This window comes from Lissotriton helveticus, chromosome 1_1, assembly GCF_964261635.1.
Source record: "Lissotriton helveticus chromosome 1_1, aLisHel1.1, whole genome shotgun sequence".
NCBI classification, from domain to species: Eukaryota; Metazoa; Chordata; class Amphibia; order Caudata; family Salamandridae; genus Lissotriton; species Lissotriton helveticus.
The window spans coordinates 1,738,389,647-1,738,410,002 of NC_136057.1; positions in this window are offsets into that span (position 1 = coordinate 1,738,389,647).

Consider the following 20,356-nt stretch of genomic DNA (forward strand, 5'->3'; position numbering starts at 1 on the left):
TCGTACAAGAGAAATGGATCGATATTATTGCAATACTTATAGTTAAGTAAAGTGCATACATTAAAAGCAATAGTATAAAATAATACTGTAAAAACATTGATATGGTTTCTGAGCCATATGATGTTTTAAAATGATTAAAATATATTTACATACACATATACATTTGACTAAACGTACTCAACTGGTGTTTCTAAATACGCCTACCCCGTGTACCTGACCTAAGTCTAATGCGTGGGCGGGAATAGAAAGTTACAGTTTAAGTTAAGTTTGTTTTTGCCAAGTGAATAACTAAAGAATTCTCTGTGAGGGGTTATTCAGTTCTGTACCTGGAAGTTAGGATGAATGAGGAATGGTATCTCTTTCTCTGGTCTCGATATTCCAGGCTGCCTGCGAGGGCTGCCCGAAAGCGCCGGTGCTGGGTCTCTCGGCAAGAGATAGCAGCGCGTCTCTCAGCGCGTCAGGAAGGCGGGGCTGCTGCCAGCGGGGTCTGCTCTGCTTCTGGGCTTCGGCAAGTATGGCTGCTCCGTCTCGTCACCACGCGTGTGTTTGCATAGGGCAAGATCGGCAATATTTATACCTTAAAGGTGCCGAGATTGACGTAAGGATGGACATAGATGCGTCAATAAAGATGTCATACGACTTGCTCGTTAGCACATTCTTTTACTGAAGTTCTCTGTGAAATCAAAACAATGGCCGCACGGATTTTCCAGGTTGTCATAGGTTTGATTTGTTATGAGAACGTCGTATGCCTTATCAGGGGCTGGAGGAATGTCGCTTGTCTAATTAGATCTCAAGCGTTATGACCTAATCAGATAACACGTTCCTGTGCCGTAGTGTGACTGCGTCAGATAACGGTATCTGCATCATGGGGGCTTTTCTTGCCTCATGGGCTGACTGTTAGTTAACTTGATAGTTAGTTTAACCAGAATAGGGTCAGGAATAGGGGGATCGATTCAGAACCTATAGGAATACATGACAAGCCGCCCTGGCCACTGCACCACACCTCTTGTGTGCTTCAGTCAACACCTGAAGGCGAATTTGGCTGCGTCTCTCTCGTCCACCACTGCCGGGGAGAAAACGGTCCAGGCCTCTTCCAGGCCCTGAGGCAGCATCTGCGTGACCGTATCCCAAATGGTATCCATATGCAAGAGGCACGCTGTATTCCCGGACCGCAGTGCCAAGCTGGAGGTAGAGAACATATGCTTCCCAAAATGGTACAGCTTATGGATTCTCTATCTGGAGGGGCAGAAGGAAAGCGCCTTTTGAAGTAGAGGCTTGGACTACCAAGCTCTCTGGGAAGTGTGTTGGGTCAGGAACACTGGGTCGCCTGGAACCAGGCAGTGGCAGCCAGCAACTGTCTTCTCCACAGGTGCCCCTGTGCTAAGCTTGGACCAAGTACCCAGGAGAACGTCAGTGAGGGCCTCATTGAACAGCAATAGGGGTTCAGAAGAGGAACGGTGGACTGAAGCACCTCTGTCAGGAGGTTAGTCCTGACTTCCACTGAAGGGGACTCGAATCCCAAGACCTCAGCCACCCTTACCACCACAGTGTAGGATGCTCCCTCCTCCATAGCCACGTTAGGTTGAGAAAGCAAACGAGCGTTTAGAGAAGTGTCCAGACCACTAGCATCACCCTGGTCCTCTCACCAGTCCAGGTCTTCAAGCTGGTCTGTTAAAGGGTCCAGCAACCCCTCCCAGTCCTCATCACCACCCTCTGGTCGGTAGGGAACACCAGGGATGAACAGGGAAACAAATGTACCCCTTGGCATCTGTTCGGATGGCTGTCCGGGTCCGAATCCCACGTCGCATTAGCCGACCGACTGGGGAGAAGGTGAAGAGCGCTTGTGCTTCTTCGCCTTCTTGTATTTGAACTTACCCGATGACCGACGACTTGTAGTGCGACGAGGAGTGGGGGCTACACCATCGGCCGAGACCTTACTCTCAAACAAGATCGGGAGCAACGCGGAGCCGACCGCCGGGCCTCCAGTAACTTTCGGGACCGCTCCAGCAAAGTGTTTGGGTTCATGACACGCCAGTCTGAGCAGTAGTTCGGGTTGCGCTCCAGACACCACAAGCACACAAGGTGCAGATCCGTCAGACAACTTGTGACAGGCGCCGCAGGGCTTGAAGCAAGTCCGACGTATGGATGCACCAGGAGTGAAAGACACAAAAAGTAGATAAAAAGTCACGAAAAGCTAGTCAAAAATTCTACGACCTGCACTAGGCAGGCACAGAAAAAGAAAGAACTGACATCAGCGTGCCGGGGTGGCGTCTTCAGTAGGCACCGTGACCTAGTCCTGGAGACTACGAAGCAAACAGTTGACCAATGCCACCTACCAACGTGCAGGGATACTGCTAAAGAAAAATCTCCGGATCCAGACTGATGCCTGGGGGAAATTCTAAAGGTAAGGAATCTACAACTAACTGTCTCTGTTAGAAGGTGGTTCTGACCATCTGTGCTGCCCAGATTTTTTGCTTTTTGAACAACTAATTTTTCTAGCTTTTACTGTTGTAGAGCCTCAAAAGCTGGGACTCACCCACATTGAACTCATAATGGAACAGACTATGTGGATTGCACCGGTGTCTGCCTTTGCGAGAAGGCCGGTGCGCTGCAGCCAGGGTAAGGGGCACCCGACTGGATCCATGTAAACACGTGTGCACCCATGTAAGGGCTGTGCGGGGAGATTCCTGTCATACGCAGCCCAGGAGCAGGTACAGATAGAATGGTGGGGCAGGAATTATGCAGAGTTGGGTGGTGACATGGAAATCGGCTTTATAATGTGGGGAGACATATGTAAGGTAAAGTCAGTGTGCTTTACTGTTTTCACTCTAGGAACACTTCATTACTCTTATATGAAAATAGGGGCCGCATGGGGTATTTTCACTTCCCTAGGGCCTACAAATTCCAGACACACGAAAGTGCACTGTAAGTTGTGTAAAAATAAGTACTCTGCTGAGTCCAAAAATAAGTACTCTGCTGAGTCCAAAGCCATATCTGTACTGCTTATAGGTTCTCCAGAAATGCCATATTCATCTGACTCCACTCGTAACCAGAGCCTGGCCAGGTGTGACCCTGCTAGGCTACATTATTTACATTCCTCTCCAAGCTGTAGTATCAGAGGCCTAGCCATTCACTGCAAGCATTCCAAGGTCGAAGGTCTCCTCCCCAGGAGGAAGAGATGGTGATGAAGCTGCAAGTTATCCATCAGCAGCTGGTGCCAGGCACCAGGCCTGCTCCAGGCCAAGGCCATGAAGGCGGCAAGGGGGGGGGGGGGGGGGGGGAGGGGGGCTTTTTTTAGAGACAATGTGGCATGAGACCCCTGGACGCTGCCATCTTGAAGTATCCCAGAGGTCTGTGCAGGAAGGAGTGAGCAGGGGTAGAGAGGTGATGTGTCGCTGCAGGATAGGGTGCGACTGCCTTGCTGCCATCCCCCTCCAAATTCTTTTAAATGCTCTTGCACAGGAGAAGGCACTCTCTCTGGGGTGGGGTCTTGCTGAGGAAGAATGGTGCTGGATCCTTAGCACGATGAGCAGCTGGAAGTAGGAACCCCCTGACTGTCCCAGGACTCTGGACTGTGCCTTTGAGTGAGTCCGGGAACAGTGAGGAGACGTCTCGGACTCTGCGCAAGGAGGAAAGAGGCCCAGAAGGAGAGCTATGTAAAAGTCTGGCGCAGGGAGCCAGTGAAGGCAGCTCCTTGACGAGCCCCCCACCCTGGAGGCCAGGAGGGTGGTGAAAACTGCTCCAGGTGGCTAGGGCTGGCCACCAGGAGCAAGACGAGGCCACAATGGAGAAAATCGGTCCCCTGGGGCTGAGATATGCCCCCCAGAATGTAAGTGACCTTTGATCGCTAATCAGACTGACGAAGCATGTGGGGCTCCGCCGCCGGTCTTGGATGTGCCCCCGGGGTGGAAAGTGAAGCCGGGGGAACGCCGTTGCATCCCCCCCCCCCTCGGTAAAGGTGCCACGGGCCCAGGCTCTCCACCCTGGGCCCCCCTTGAAGTCAAGTGGGGGAGCACTACGCGCTCCCCGTGAAGTGGCCTGCAGGAGTGCCAGGAGCCCAAACTGGCCCTGACAAAAACACACCCCCCTGGAAATGATGAGGGACAAAGTGCAGGGGGAGCTGCAGGAGCAGCACAGACTCCACGAGCACAAGAGGAAAATCCCCCTAGATCTCTGGGGACTTAAAAAAAACAACCCCTCAAGGCCATTCTGAAACACCAACCTTTGGCTGGAACTTTTGTTCTGCAGCTGGGTGTGGGTGTTTGGGACTGCACGAAGCTGTGAAAGGCTGAACTGGGGATGCCTTGGAGAGACATACCCTAGAGGTGAAGTTGGGCATTTACGAATGGTCTTCCTTTTGTGCCTGGAAGTCACATGCAATTTGTGAAATTATGAGCGAAGTGGGGTTATGTTATTGGCCTTCCTGCTAGGTTGCCTGGTTGTAAATGCTTAATCCTGTGATTATAGCTGTGATACCTTTTAGGGGCTTTAATTGCATTGCATTGCATTATAACTTATCAGATATGATAAGTACCTGTCATTCTAAGGGATGCTTAGACATGTATTCTTGCTACTGAGTTAGTTGAACAACAACCCAGACTGTCCGCCACTGTGATTCAAGGGTGCATACGCTATGGTCAGTATGAGATGCTCAGTCAGGGTTATGTGTCCCTATGGCAGGTGTTCCCATTGTAAATGCTTGGTGAGATAATAGGGTGGGCGGGCAATGGGATGGTGCCAGTGGGAGGGGTCCTCACTCCAGGTTATGGTGAATCCGCTGCATTTGCGGGCAAAATTATGTGCATACATGGGACTGGTGGTACGAGACCCCCCCCCCCGCCGCTGGAGGGGTGGGAATGTTATGCAAAGTCACAAAGTAATTCGAACAGCTTATGTCTATTAGTAAATTGATGCATAGTATCGAGTAGTGTGTATGTGAAATAAATACACTCTTCCTTTTTTATAAAGCAAAGTATAGACTGGACAATCAATTATTGAGGGTTATTTCGCTGTACTTGTAAATGGCGATTACTAGCCCACATCAACTCCCTTGAGTAAGCCTTAGACTGCTTGGCAATGATACCCTCTGGGAGTCCAGCACTACAATGGGGTGTTTGGCTCCCGGTGAAGGACAAATGTGGACATATTGTTTGTGCAGGCCTCACAAATATTGCCTCATTTTCCAACAGTCTTTCAGATAGGCTCAGCAACACAGGTGGTGGTTCTGCAACTCTCTTGAGGCCTGCACTGTCTTCTCAGCAAGTTTGAAGTTAGTATCCCTAGTCGGAACTGCTGGAACAGAACCCTTGTGCACTGAATGGACTTGCGGTCGCCAAAGCGTGTTAACTGTCCTCCAGAGATCTTTGGGCTAAGAGAAGCTGCAGCATTTCTTGCTACCAAGATCTTGGTCCTCACCTCAGCCTCTACATCGTGGGCTAACATTATTGGTGAGCTGCTTGAGGTCCTCTTGCGACTCCTGTGCCTTCGCCCTGTGGGTCCTCTTGAGGGTCTTCTTTGGCTTCAGTGGGCTCTCCTGCTTGATCGGAGCCTGCTACGACTCTCCTGCCTTTGAGGAGTACCCTGGGCCTTGCTGGTCCTGACACTGCACCTTCTTTGTTTACAAAGTCTGCTACTGCCGCCAAGCCTTGTTGGTGCTCCCACCGGACACCACCCCCCTTGTTCCAGGCTTCCGATGTGGGAAAGCTTGTGAGAGGCTCCTGGTCTTCCACAGAGTCGCCTGGTCCTCACCGTCACAGCGACAAGATCAGAATCAACTCTCCAGCATCTTCCATCATCATTGGTCTTCTGTGCATCCTGGTCACTCCCGAGTGGCATAGATTTGTTCCCCTCTGATTGCAGGTACTTCTCTTCAAGAATCCATTCTTGGATTCCACCGGATTATTTCACCTATGCCAGCAGCATCTTCACTTAAGTCCTCCATTGTGGTCTATGGCGGTTTCCCCAAGTCACTTTGCATCCGGCTTCCCTGGTTCATGGGGTATCCAAGGGTGGTGTGACTCTCCAATCTTCCGTCTTCCACATGGTTTCTTCAGGGTCCCCTGGGAAGGGTCCTTCTCCAAAACTGCTACGGTGGCTTACTTCCCGGTTTCCTTTTGAAATATTGTGTGTACTGTGTTGATATCTCCGGGTAGGAGATATACCAGTGTGTTAGTGAGTGTTATAAGGAAATGGCTACTTACCAGTAAATGTAGTTTTACAGCTTGAAGAGTTTGCTGCATTGACATGCTGTGCATCATTCAACCATCTAGTGGTTGGGTCCGGAATGGTCTGTTGTCTTTTTTCCTTCTTGGGCAACTAACACCATTTGGTGTAGGTCTGTCCACAGTGTGATGTCCGATGGCGCCCCGGAGGTTGTTGTGAATAGTTGCCGTCTTTGGATTCTTTTTCCGGTGTTTCAGTCTTATACTTCTTTAGATGGTACTTTAGTGAATAGTTGCATACATTTCCCCCAGAGTAACCCTAGCTAAAATAGGGGCAAGACAAGATGCACTCAGTCTATGTGGGTGTCACCAGGATGCAACATTTTTTCATATTCTATGGGACTGCCCCCCCAAGTATGACCCTGTGTGAGAGGGCTACAACACAGATACAAGACACACTAGGGAAACAACTCACCCTAATACCACCAATGGGGATTCTCAATATCTGGCAGGCCACTGACCAAACAGAAATAGAACAGCAATTAGCCACCTTGGGCTACACTTTGGTGAAAAGAGCAATTGCAATGAAATGGGGTGCGGCAGAACGACCATTGACGAAGGGTTGGGTAGCAGAAATGGGCAAGTGTATGATTGCTGAAAAAGATGTCTAAATCCAGGGGTTGTCCTAAAAAGTGGGACAAAAGGTGGGGGGGGTGGAACGCACATGGGGGGGTGGAGGGGGGGACTATGTTTCATCAACGGTAGAAATGGAAATGTCAAAAAGGGGGGGACCATAGTCAAGTAATGATGGACTACATCACTTTGAAGTTTATTGATAATTGTTTTACTTGTACTGGAACGTATGCAAATGTAGATCTGATTCTGACAAATTAAAATCAATCAAATATGTAAAAAAAAAAATGTCCTCACCTGCTTGTATTTCTTGTAGGGAAGCTGCAAACCTACTCCAACTGGTAAGTAACCATTTTGTTTTGCAGATTGAATCCTTTTCTGGATTCACATGCTGTGCATTAGGTTATGTAGCGGTTTCTCCCTTTAGGGGAGGCTGTGGTGAGAGGAAGACAGTGAACAGGTGTTGAAGTACCTTCTGTCCTACTTGCCATTCCTTATTCATTTGTATGTCGACACAGTAATGCTTGGTGAAAGTGTGTGGGGATGCCCATGTTGCTGCAGCACATAGTGTCTATTGGCACATTGGCCATAAATGCTTGAGTTGCTCCTTTCTTTCCAATCGAGTGAGCTCTTGGTCGTACACTTAGGGTTTTTCTCACAGAGGCATGACATAGTTGGACGGTTTGGACTATCCATCATGCAATTGTTGCCTTTGACAGGCGTTCCTGGGTTGGTATGTGAGTAAGCAACAAACAGCTGTTTGCTTTTCCAAGCTTGTACAGTTTTTGTACATAGTACAGTTAAGCCCTCCTTACATCCAGGGTATGGAGGCTTTTCTTCCATTTTTGTTTGTGGGTTTTTGAAAAAAACTGGTAGAATGTTTTGATGCAAGTGATTCTTGGACACGACTTTTGGTAAGAATTGAGTATTAGTTCTTAGGAGAACTTTCTTTATGGATTTAAATGTATGGTTCTTCTATGGTTGATGCTTGTAGTACAAGTTACTTGCCTTCGGTTAATATGTATCTGGTAGAGACGATTCTAGCCACAGATTCCTTTATTAGAATTACCCCCAGACTGGATCCGGAAAACTTTTCTGCCACAGCATCCCTGCGCGCCGGGGGGAACGGCACCACATGACTCCGCCCTGACGTCGTCCGGGTTCGTGACGTCAGCGAGGACACAAGTCCCACCCCGGCGCGCCTACGTCAGTTTTCTTCAGAGAACTTTTCCGCTCCACAACGCGGAGCCATCACAAAAGAAACTGTGAGAATACTGGAACAGTGTGCGAAAACCCCACTATACAGAAGGGAATGAAATGAAAGGTGAGGAACAGCACCATTCAGAATAGTGCCAGGCACTAAGGCACCAAGTCAAGGAATGAAAGAATGGAGCGCAGCTACTGCAAGCAAGCCTGCTACCAACAGAACAGCCTCCCTGGAATCAGAAAGCATGTGAAAAAGGGCACAGCAGATGAAGTCTACAACCACCGTCCGGAGCCAAGAAGGGGTCCAAGGCCAGAATGGAAGAGCAATGACGTGTCCTCCCCCAACAACACCAGCAGGGTGAATCCCCTAAAAGAACCAAGGATCGAGACCCAGCCAGGGGACCTTAACCCAGAGGACTGTAAGAGTCAGAAGTGCAAGCAACACAAGGAAGCAGGGCAAAAACGAACCCTACATTGGAGACCAAATGCATGGGCACTGAAGCACCCAGGCATTCGGCACCCAATCACCAGAAATAAGGAATGGAGCAACAACTAGGCGAGCATCCTCCTAAGGAGGGAGTAAGAAAAAGGCACTCGCAGAGGAATGTCGTCCTGAAGCAGGCAAGGGCAGAAGACCGAGAAGGGTCCTCGCAGAAATGGGGAGGAAGGGCAGGTCGTGAAGGAATCTGCGGCTAGAATCGTCTCTACCAGATACATTGTTACTGAAGGTAAGTAACTCGTACATCTGATAGAGAGTACTAGCCGCAGATTCCTTAACGTAGAATAGATACCCTGGCCATACCCAAAGGGAGGAGGGTCTGTGAGATGACCTCCAAGCTCAGACGAGCACAAGACCCCCAGCAGGGGATCAGACACGGGGACAGCGAAAAATAGCCCGGCCACCGCAACAGGGGATGAGTCACAGGCCCTAAGCTCAAGAGAACCTCGGCATTGTCGAGGAACACCTGCCCCACAGGGGATGTATTAGGACAAAAAAGGCAACCCAGCCTTCACCAACAGGAGAAGCAAGGGTAATACAAAGGAGGCCAAAACACCTCAAGACCAGTCAACGTACCAGTGACCTCCACCGGAAGCCCCAAGGTACCAACAACGCAGAGGAAGAAGAGCCACCTACAGACTCCAAAGAGAAGAGGAAGAAGTACGGCAAAGCCCTCCACCGGGAAACACACCCAGTGAAGAGGGCAGCCGAGCCTATCACAGCCTGAAGGCAAGACAGAACGGCGCCTCCGCAATAAGGCAGGCAGAAGAATAAGAACGTAATCTCACAATGGCCCCGCAGGACAGAAGCAGGAGAGCCAGGGCCCACGCCAAGGCCTCCAGCCACAGAACAGAAGAGCAGGTGGGGGCAGCCAGCCGCTGACAATGCTACGAAACTAAATGCCCGGACCACGTCGGTCTCAAAACAAGCACAAGGCCAGTAAACCGTCCCGAACGACCCCTAAGGGTACCACCCCGGACAGAACCAATCCACAAAGCAGTGTGTTCAGCTAGAAGAGAACAAACAAGTAGGAAGGACCAGGCCGTCAACAGAGGAAATGGCAGGCAAGGGCAAAACACCACAGCACAACGCCGTAGACGGCCAAGCCATGCCCCAGTAAGGGCCAAAGACCGCAGCATCGTAATACAGCCACACCAGGAAGGGCGACAAACCCGCAAAGAGGAGTCGACACCCTCCCCGCGTAAGACAGGGCTATACAATAACTACATGTACCCCACATAGGGTAGAACGTGTCCCAAGAAAGCATGGGAACCACTCTTAGGAAAAAAATAATCCTGCATCAGAGGACACAATAATCACATCACCAGGCTCCGTCCTTTAGGTAGACCAGGAGCAACGTGGCCGGTCCTAGCCGGATACACACCACATCCAGACATCAATGGGATGTCTGCAGCAGAGCTGTTAACACAGTTGAAACAATTAATAAAATTACATAGACAATTAGTCCAATATGTGATGCGGACTTCAACAATTCAACCAGCAATTAAAATTCCACAGCTGACCCCTCACCAGGGGAACACAAATAAAATTACACCACAGAACATACAATCCTGCCTAGGTAAAGTACCAGCTAAACGGGAACAAATACCATTCTGGTTAGCACAAAAAATCACCCAAATAGAGGCTGTGTTTCCAGACACCACCCCGTTAGAAAAACACAGGATTCTGACTATCTGTCTTCCAATGGGAATCGCACCACACATTGAGGACTGTGACACTTGGGGTACAGTCTTTGCTTCCATCTACACAAAAACGCACGGTGTTCCATCCATTTCGGTAATACCAGATGTGCTAAAACAAATTCAAGACGAATATGGTCCAGAACCCGCTTTAACTCTTGGTATGAAATTACTAAAAGACTACAAGCAGGTCTCGGCTATATTATTAGCCAACATAAAGGGAGAAGCAGCAAACGTGGCGATCCGCCAGAGGCTAAAAGAGACAGATATAGCAGACCAACCAGCTGAAATTGCCAGAATCATAGAAAAATCCTATGAGGAACTAGGTTGAGATAGTTTAGGTGGAATACCAGTAAAACCACAACTGATTGAAAGTCCTGAAAAAATATTTTTTAATAATAACTCAACATCACAAAAAAAGAGCTGGGATGGAAACAAACAATCCAATCCTAAAGAAAAGAGATTCCAGTCCAGAGGAAGGTCTCCTCGGCGGAGAGAAAAATCTCCGAACCGAAGACACAGGTCGCCCCAAAGTGACCCCTCTGGGAAAAGATATAACCTTAGAAATAGGGATAATATAAAGAAGCCTGATAGATATCAAGACATTGATACACGTCCCTCTCAATCTTTTCAGACTTCCTCACAGAAATCGGAAAGAAGAGGACGATCAGAACAAAGAGAAGAGCACGCCAAGTCCAAAGACAAGGAACCTGCTCAGCTAAAAAAGAAATTACAATTTCCAAAAAAGAAGGTAGCTAGTATCAAGGTAGTCAACAATGCCGAGAATACTGAGGACACAACTGAAAAACGGAGAATGGGCTCAGACAATGCTAGACAGCGCAGCAAAAGTGAGCATAGCTCGCAAAGTCCTTATGAATCATCTGGAGACAGTGGACACGAATGAATATCTTCAAGTGGAAACTGCAGACACCAGAGTTAGCAAACCTCACAAAATATATGAAATAACTTTACGTATAGAGGGGGATAAGACTAGAAAAATAAGGGGACTATTTTGGGATAATCTCTCCAAGGGCTATGACATCCTTCTAGCTGAAAAAGACTGGCCACCAGAGTTTGTCAGGGAGTGCCCTCATGGCGAAGAAATAATTATGCCTGCCTTCTCAAATCACATCCCAATTCATAAAAAATACACACTTGCTAGAAAGTGGGCAGTAGCCCTAGCTCCTGCTTTATATAAAAATCACGTAGGATGGGATGAGGACTCTCCTCCTCACAAAATCCAGTTAAAATCACAACCTACTGCACAGAGACAGTACCCAATTAAGCAAGAAGCTAAAAAACAGGTAAAAGAAATCCTAGATCAGCTAGAATACCAGGGGGTGATTGAAACTTGCACCTCACAAATGAACAACCCTTTGTTTCCGGTCTCCAAACCAGACAATTCATATCGTCTAGTTTTGGATTACCGACACCTTAACTCATGTTGCAAAACTTTTGCAGTACAAAACTCGCACAGTGCTGCACTAATGAATAACATAGTGCGCAAAAAATACAAAACAACATTAGATATCTCTAATGGATTCTTTTGTCAAAACATAGCACCAGAGAGCAGATATTTGTCTGCATTCTCAATAAATGGCACTCAAAAACAATTCTGTCGGTTAGCCCAGGGGTACAAGAACAGCCCGGGAGTATTCTCAGCGAGAGTAACAGAATTACTACAAACATATGACGACGAAGCATTATCATATGTCGACGACATATACTTAACAGATGATGACTTGGAGACTCACTTGAAGAGAGTGAACACCATAATACTTGGGTTCGCAGCAGAGGGTTACAAATTCAACTTTAAAAAATCCAGAATTGCCCATCTGACAGTCCTGTTCTTAGGATATGAATTATCAAGTGAAGGCAAAAGCCTGGCTGACAATTTCCTAGAGAAATGTGCCGTACTCCAAGCACCTAGAACACTAAAAAACCTACAGTCAATTCTAGGCTTCCTAAATTTCGGAAGAACATACATTGCAAATTACGCAGAAAGGGTCAAACCCCTTTATGATCTAATAAAACCAGATTTTAAAAGAACCAATTGGACTCAAATACACACAGAAATTCTGAGATCCTTACAAACAGACATGCTAATTAAAACTAAATTAGAAACACGTGACAACACACGCAATCTTGTGATTCGAGTCATCCCAGGAAGATGCGGATTCACATACCTGACCTCTAATGAGGGAGAAAAGGTACCAATTGCATTCAAATCACACTTGTACACAGAAGCTGAACAGAAATTCAGCATTAAAGAAAAAATTGTTCATGCAGTTCAAACCGCGATAGCTAGAGAAAAAGATCAAGCTGACGGTAGACGTATCACAGTCAGAACAGCAGAATCAGCCTTTGAGGCATTAACAACACCGCGTAATTTACCAACAACAACATTGAATCCGAAATGGATACAATGGGTGAATTCCATTACAACGGACAAAGTATACTACTACTTTGATCCAGAACTAGAGGAATTGAAAAATCTAGAATATGAAAGAACATTCCCTCTGCCTATCGACATTCTGCCCTTACGACAATACGCATGTGTAATCTATACAGACGGACATGCTCAACCCTCCGTTTGGGGAGAACAAGCATACAACCCCACATGTGAGATTACAAAAGAAGTGTGGCGCGGAGGTAAACTAAGACCTCTATTAACAAAAACACACTCAGTAGAAACTAATTCAGAACAACAGACTGAAATAATAGCATTGAAAATGGCGCTAGATAATGCGGATCGCGAATTCCCGACACTTATAGTGTCCGATTCATATTACTGCGTCAAATCATATAACAACGATTTGCAGACATGGATTCAAAACGGTTACAAAGATGACACAGGTGCAACAATAAAGCAGAAACTGCTCTGGGAACAAATAGCTCTTTTACAAAAAGAACTACCAAAGACTCACGTGATACACTCACTGAGTCATCAGCGTGATGGCGTTCACGTTGCAGGGAATTCATTGGCTGAGACAGCCACAGCGGTAGCAACTAAATCGGCTTCCGTAGTTCGAAAAAAGCGTACAGTGAAGTATATTGACGGTGAAACAGTGCTGGCAGTGAAAACGTCATCAAAAGGTGACTGCTCAGCGCTACCGATCAACTATCCACTCAATTATACATACATAATCGATGCAAACTCCGTCCCTTTTGCTCGAATCCCTGGAGTGGGGGATAGAGTGATTCCAAACATGGACAGGAGAAGCTTGTTAATCGCAGACGCACACATGGGCGAGGGTCTCAGACACCTCAAACTGAAAGATTCTCTGGAAGAATTACAATCAAGGTACTGGTGGCCAGGCATGAGCCTGCATCACACCATGTTTGTAAAAAAGTGCCCCAACTGCAACAGGAATCGCAGTGGTGAGAGAAACGGTGTAATACCGTGTCGTTTCACTCCAGAAAAAATCAACAGTAAAAAGCAAGGCTTGCGATTAACATATACAGGCTAGTTTCCACTTATAATGTAGATCACCAGCACTCGGCTGACGTCTGGACTGTTATACAAAGATTTGCGAGTCTAAATGGCATATACGCTAAGAGCATGCCACGTTTGACCATTGTTTTCACTCGAGCCCTCCAGCCTGAGGGGAAACATGGCCAAATGAGCATAGCACAGCGGGAATCTTCTCACTTCCTTCCTGAGGGATACGGGATGGTGTAAAGAAAAAACCAAGGCATAAAGCAATCTATAACGGAAAGGATATTAGGTTCGGGAGCTGGGTGGGTCAAACATCTAATAAGTGTCCAACGTAGTCTAAATAACCTGCCAAGAAATTCTCTGAAGGGATTCAGTCCGTACGAATTATTATTTGGAACTAGGATGTTAATCTCTGACCTTGACAGTCAGACTTCAGTGGTAAAGGAAAAAAGCTTTGATATCAAAGATCGTTTGGCTATTTTACAGGACTTAAACGAAACAAGAAAAGACCTGAGCAACATAAAGTTGAAACAACAGCCAACAACCACTGAAGAACCACCACCTGTCCCAGCAAGACCTGTCTGGATTCCAAAAGTCGGGGATCTAGTCAGAGAAAAGATCGCGGTAAAGAAGGAATTTGGGCCTTCTTACAGAAAAGCAGTTCCTGTCTTGTCTGTCAACGGGACAAGATCAGTTGTACTACCGCCGCTTGCTGGTAAAAAGGAGAACCGAGTTGTATCCATCGACCTGGTAAAACCACAATCATGTGGCCGATAACAAACAGTAGGCCAAGTGGACTCCCCATGAGTAGCAGAACACCAAGGTTTGCTACCAGTACAGAGGTCCTAACAAAGAGGCTAATCACATTCGAAACGCCTACAGAAGAACAACAAGGACTATGCAACAATGCAATGGAACTTAGACCTCTGAACACCCAAATAAAAACATTTAGCAGAGACACACCAACCTATAATGAAGTAACAAACGACTATGCAAGAAACAGTAATCCTGAAACAATTGGAACGATAGACAGAACTGCATCCGGCTACTTCATAAACTTCGATGATTCCTCTGAAGGCTTCACTGAATCAAAGACACAGCCATCAACAAAAACCTTTAAAGATAAAGTTAAAATACTTTTGAAACAACTGAAAGAAACATATCTAATTTCTCCATGGATTGAATTTTGGGTGGGTTTTGGTGCATTTATCCTCATACTTTGGCTCATCATGATACTAACTTTGGGACGCTTCATTGAGGGAAAATATGCTAAAATGGACACAGCAAGTCAGAAAATCAACTTGATCCTCAAACCACACACATCTTCACACGTCGAGAAAAGAGAACTTTCTTCAGTCAACTTCACAGCCAATCCTATACCGGGTGGGGTAGCATGGGACAACACTGACTACCAAATCTATGGTCCGGTTGAAATCCTGAAATATCCACACCAAATTAAAATCTCATTGAGTGACTTCGTAAAACCAAGCACATTTGCTGATGATTGGGACTTTGAAAGTATAAACAATATGATGTCTGACTTAGTGATGTCTGCTAAATTTACCAAACATGATTATTTGCAGGGTTCGACAAATTATGATAGTATGTACTGTTATAACCACTATGGTAACCATTTTCTACATAGATCTGCACAACCTAGAAATGTTTTTAATTATAATCAATGGGAACATTGTGCAACCCCTCCAAAAGGAAGCTCAAGAACCGTGTATGACAAATATTCATACTTTTCAGGTTTTAACATAAGTAATGCTGAAACATTTTATTTCAAATTGTCAAATAAGACAGGGACAAAGACCATGATAACCAACACAAAATTGATATATTCAGACTCATTCTTTGAACAAATGAATACTTTTGGTTTTGATTATTGGGACAAAAATGTTGAATTGAAAAGTGTTTGGGGCACAAAAGAATGTCATGTACAGGGTATAGAATCTTTGTTTAGAGCCTGCATGATCCCAGAACAAATTATATTCTTAAATGACACTGTTCAACAAACTACCTGTCTTGGCTTAGCCAAAATCAAAGATTTAAACAAACCGTCTATTCCAAAACCAACATTGAACAGCAATAGCTCAACAGACGAAGAGATAGACGTAAATTATGTAATGAACCAAAACAGAACACATCCTGATTGGAAACAGTGGTTGATCTGGCCCACAGATACTAATAACTGTCAAGACAGATTCCTGAACAAAACACAGGGGTTCAAAATGACCAGGCCAGACCCTAGATATTCCCAAAGACAACACCCAGGAATAATAACCACCTACAGTGTGGGCAAATTATGCCTTCAGTGGCTACAGACTTCCACACTGGCAGAAATTAAGCAACACCTAACTTTACTTACTGATGGTGCTGACTTGCGTGATTTCATTATGGAATCGCGCAAACAGCGTCAGAAACGTTTCATAGCAGCCTCTGTATATGCAGCATACAACGAGGCCTGGAAGGTTACTCAAATTGAGACAGCAGAAAGAATACGGGAAATTGACCGTATTAATTTGGAAAAATCACTTTCTGTAGTGGACAATGGGTTAATGACTCTGTCCATTTTTTCTCTGGACAGCATTGTGTCTTCAGCAATCAACATAATATCGCAAGACTTACTGTTGTTACAACACGGTCAGTCTCAATTGCGTTCTATTGTACAGCTTGGCTGGACGTTACAAAATCTGCGTTCAGGCTATGTGCCTTGGCGTTTAATCAACACAACGTCACTTTTCAATATCTTTAACCTTACTGATAAACAAATCAGTATGGCCCAGAAGGGTGCTGATTATACAATCCTGAGCATTGAAAAACTCGAAAGATTACCAGTGACAATGTCAGAACGACCTGTCAGTGAATGGATAATACATGGGATAATTAATATTCCAATCTCAACCTTCAGGTTTCAATACTGCCAAAAATATATACAGGCTGGCATGTACGAAAAATTGGGAAAAGGGTACATTAAAACAACATGGAACCTGCCCTATTCACATGCATGTGTCAGTAATAAAGGACAGAAAGTGTTTCTTAGTGGCGATAATTGTGCGATGTCACTAAGCGGTACACTTCTGTGTAACGGAATTAGTTTGCATGGAGCCTGTGAAGGGAACTCAAATAACCTTTCATGTCACCAGCTAGGCACACCTGCTACAGAGATAGAACCATTCTTTCAAAGACTCTATAATGGGAGTTACATTCTAATTGTAGACCGCAGATGCTGTAGTCTTATGCCCGGGACTCCTTATCTCGTAACTACGACTGCGAAGGTCAAGTGCTGTGGACGCTTATTGTTCCCCAGCTCCTTTCCAGACAGGGAGGCAAGGGCATGGCCCAACTTGAAAATTACTTCTATTCGAATAGATACTTTAAGCAGAATGAAAACAGTGCTTCTTCAGACGCCGACAAGGCTCACGTCATCAAAAGAAACGTATGATCTCCTAGTCGCAAGGACGACTGCAGAGATACATTCATTGTTATCGACTAATTCCCCCATACATTTCGCAGAAATCCTGAATGAAATCTTAAATATTTCTGATACCAGTGAAGTCTCAAAAGTATTTAAGACAGTATTTTCGATGGCATTAACACCATTCAAAGCCATACTGGGTATTTTTCCAGATTTCGTCCATTCGATTTTTGGCAGACTTCCCCTCATTTTAGGACTAATTGCAGGACTCCTATTCTTAGTCCTTATATTTCGTTATGGCAAACCATGTCACAGACAAAACACCTGCGACAAGGGAAGAAACAATCCTAGCCATTGGATACCGGGACCGGATATCAAAAATCCTGGGACTATCCCGGCTTAGAGACCTGAACATGACTTGGTTTCTATCATTTCGACCAATGTGGCAACGATGTGTTTTACCTGTATTAAGGTGCCTGCTATGCGGAGAAGAATGCGTGTTAGACACCTGTCTGACGCTACAATCGGATGCGCCAATGGATGCAGAAACATTGTTGAGTCCAACAAAGGCTCATGCTTTGTGCTGCCCTCAACGGCTACCAATCCTGATGACGGCATTCGTGGAAGCTTCACCACTACGATTAAGGGGTAGTGAGGTTCAAAATGAAAGCAGCATCGATCAGGTACGACCTTCTGTCAGCAATCCAAATCGGAATGTCAATGGAGACAATCATGCGCACAAATGCATGGTTACACCTATTTCCGAGTTAGTGGAACTCTCCCAGGAAGCTGTTGACAACTTTTTCAAGAGTCTAAATGATATGATGTTCTCACCAGAGCAGAAATAGAGACTTTTGAGCAAGCTCGTACACGGCGTTCCCTGAATTTGACCTTCAACTAGAAAAGCAAAATACCATGAACAATTTTCCCTCCAGTTCACGGACAGCAATTTTTTTCAACAGCCCCAAAATATTTTTGCATATTTTTCGGGACACTATCTTCTGCTTAAAGTAAGAACTATTCTTAGAGAACTAAGATTTCTACTTTTAGATAGCTTATAGACATTAGCTGCCCGCTGGTATGTTCATAATTATTTAATTCTGTGATGGAATGGTCTCGAAACTTTTTTCTGTATTAAGAGCCATTTCATGTGTAAATTCTCATATACCATTTAGCAATAATGTATACAAATGCGTGATTACTTTAGCATTATTTCACAGCTTGAGTGCATGCAATACATTTAAATGCCTTTTTTTCCCGTATATTTGATAATTTCAAAATGCAGTTATGTATTTTGGGGTGGTAAGGTATACACGATACTCTACAGTATGTTTCACTATGCATAGATTAGTAAATATGTCCATAGTTAGCGTGGAGTGGGTGTGATGTATTCCTATAGGTTCTGTATCGATCCCCCTATTCCTGACCCTATTCTGGTTAACAAACTAACAAGTTAACTAGCAGCCATCCCATGAGGCAGAAAACCCCCATGATGCAGGAACCGTTATCTGATAAAGCCACACTACGGCACAGGAGCGTGTTATCTGATTAGGTCATAACGCTTGCCATCTAATTAGACAAGCGATATTCCTCCAGCCCCTGATAAGGCATACGGAGTTCTCAAAACAAATCAAACCTATGACAACCTGGGAAAAACCCTGCGGCCATTGTTTTGATTTCACCGAGAACTTCAGCAAAAGAATGTGCTAACGACCTGGTCGTATGCCATCCTTATTGACGTATCTATGTCCATCCTTACGTCAAACTCGGCACCTTAAAGGTATAAATATTACCGATATTGCCCTATGCAAACACACGCGGTGGTGACGAGGACGGAGCAGCCAGACTTGCCGAAGCCCAGAGCAGAGCAGACCCCGCTGGCGCAGCCCCGCCTTCCTGACGCGCTGAGAACGAGAAGCCGTTTTTCTCCTGCCGAGAAATCCAGCTCCGGCGCTTCCGGGTAGCCCTCGCAGGCAGCCTGGAATATCGAGACCAGAGACGAGAGATACCATCCCTCATCCATCCTAGATTCCAGGTACAGAACTGAATAACCCCTCGCAGAGAATTCTTTAGTCAGTCACTTGGCAAAACAAACTTAACTTAAACTGTAACTTTCTATTCCCGCCCACGCATTAGACTTAGGTCAGGTACACGGGGTAGGCGTAGTTAGAAACAACAGTTGAGTACGATTAGTCAAATGTATATGTGTATGTAATATATCTTATTCATTTTAAACCTTCATATGGCCTAAAAACCATATCAATGTTTTTACAGTATTATTTTATACTTCTGCTTTTAATGTATGCACTTTACTTAACCATAAGTATTGCAATAATATCGATCCATTTCTCTTGTACGAGAAAAGAGACTGATCAATAAATAACATCTTTTATTGAACACGCCCGTCTCTTCCTTTTCTCTACAATCTGATGAGACTAAGAATGCACGTACTGACTGAGTAAAATAAATTGCCTTTTGTTTTCACAGGGGAGGAACACACCAATAGATGACGGACCTCAGGAGACGAAGGCACCTCAGGAGACTAATCGAGAACACGGCGGGTTCGTGGAGTCCACCATCGGCACCTGATCAGTGTCGACCGGCACCAGAATGAGCCTCCAAGGCGCTGGGCCGACTCCTGCCACCATGTGCCCTCCAGGAGAATGGGGCAAGGCAGACGCCGGACTGGCAAAGGCGTGGCGCCGAAAAGGTGCCGGCTCGGCCTCGGATGGGGTAGCCGCCCACACCGAGGACCGAGAGTGACTCGGGAAGGTGCCCTAGGCCCTCGCCTCCACCCACGACTCCAACAGAGCCAGGGAGGAAGACTCCCGGCGCCGGGTCTACCTCTGCTGAGGTAGCAGTCTGCTCAGAGGACCAGGAGGTGCTCAGGGGCAAGCCCGGAGTCCCAGCGATCACCTGCGACGCCACAGGGAGCCCCGTAGAGATTTGCGGCGAGGTAGGGACGCTAGGTGCCAAAGAGGGGAGCCCCGAAGGACCACACCCCGACGACGCCACTCTCCTACGACCTGGAGCAGAAACCTTTGGCGCCGGCTACTCCGCGGAAGTCCCCGTGCGAGGCAAGGGATCCGCAGAAGTCTCAAGAGGTGGAGGAAGGGCCAAAGAAGCCTGCAGAGCCGCAGGGTAGGCTGTCATTTGGCCCCACGTCCCGAGGGGAGACTGCGCCCACCACGGAAGAAGGACAGGGCCTCGGAAACAAATTGAAGGACCTACCAGCCGGTGAGCCACACCCAAGGGGCCGCAGCGAAAGACGATGTTGCAGATGAAACCGGCGACTCC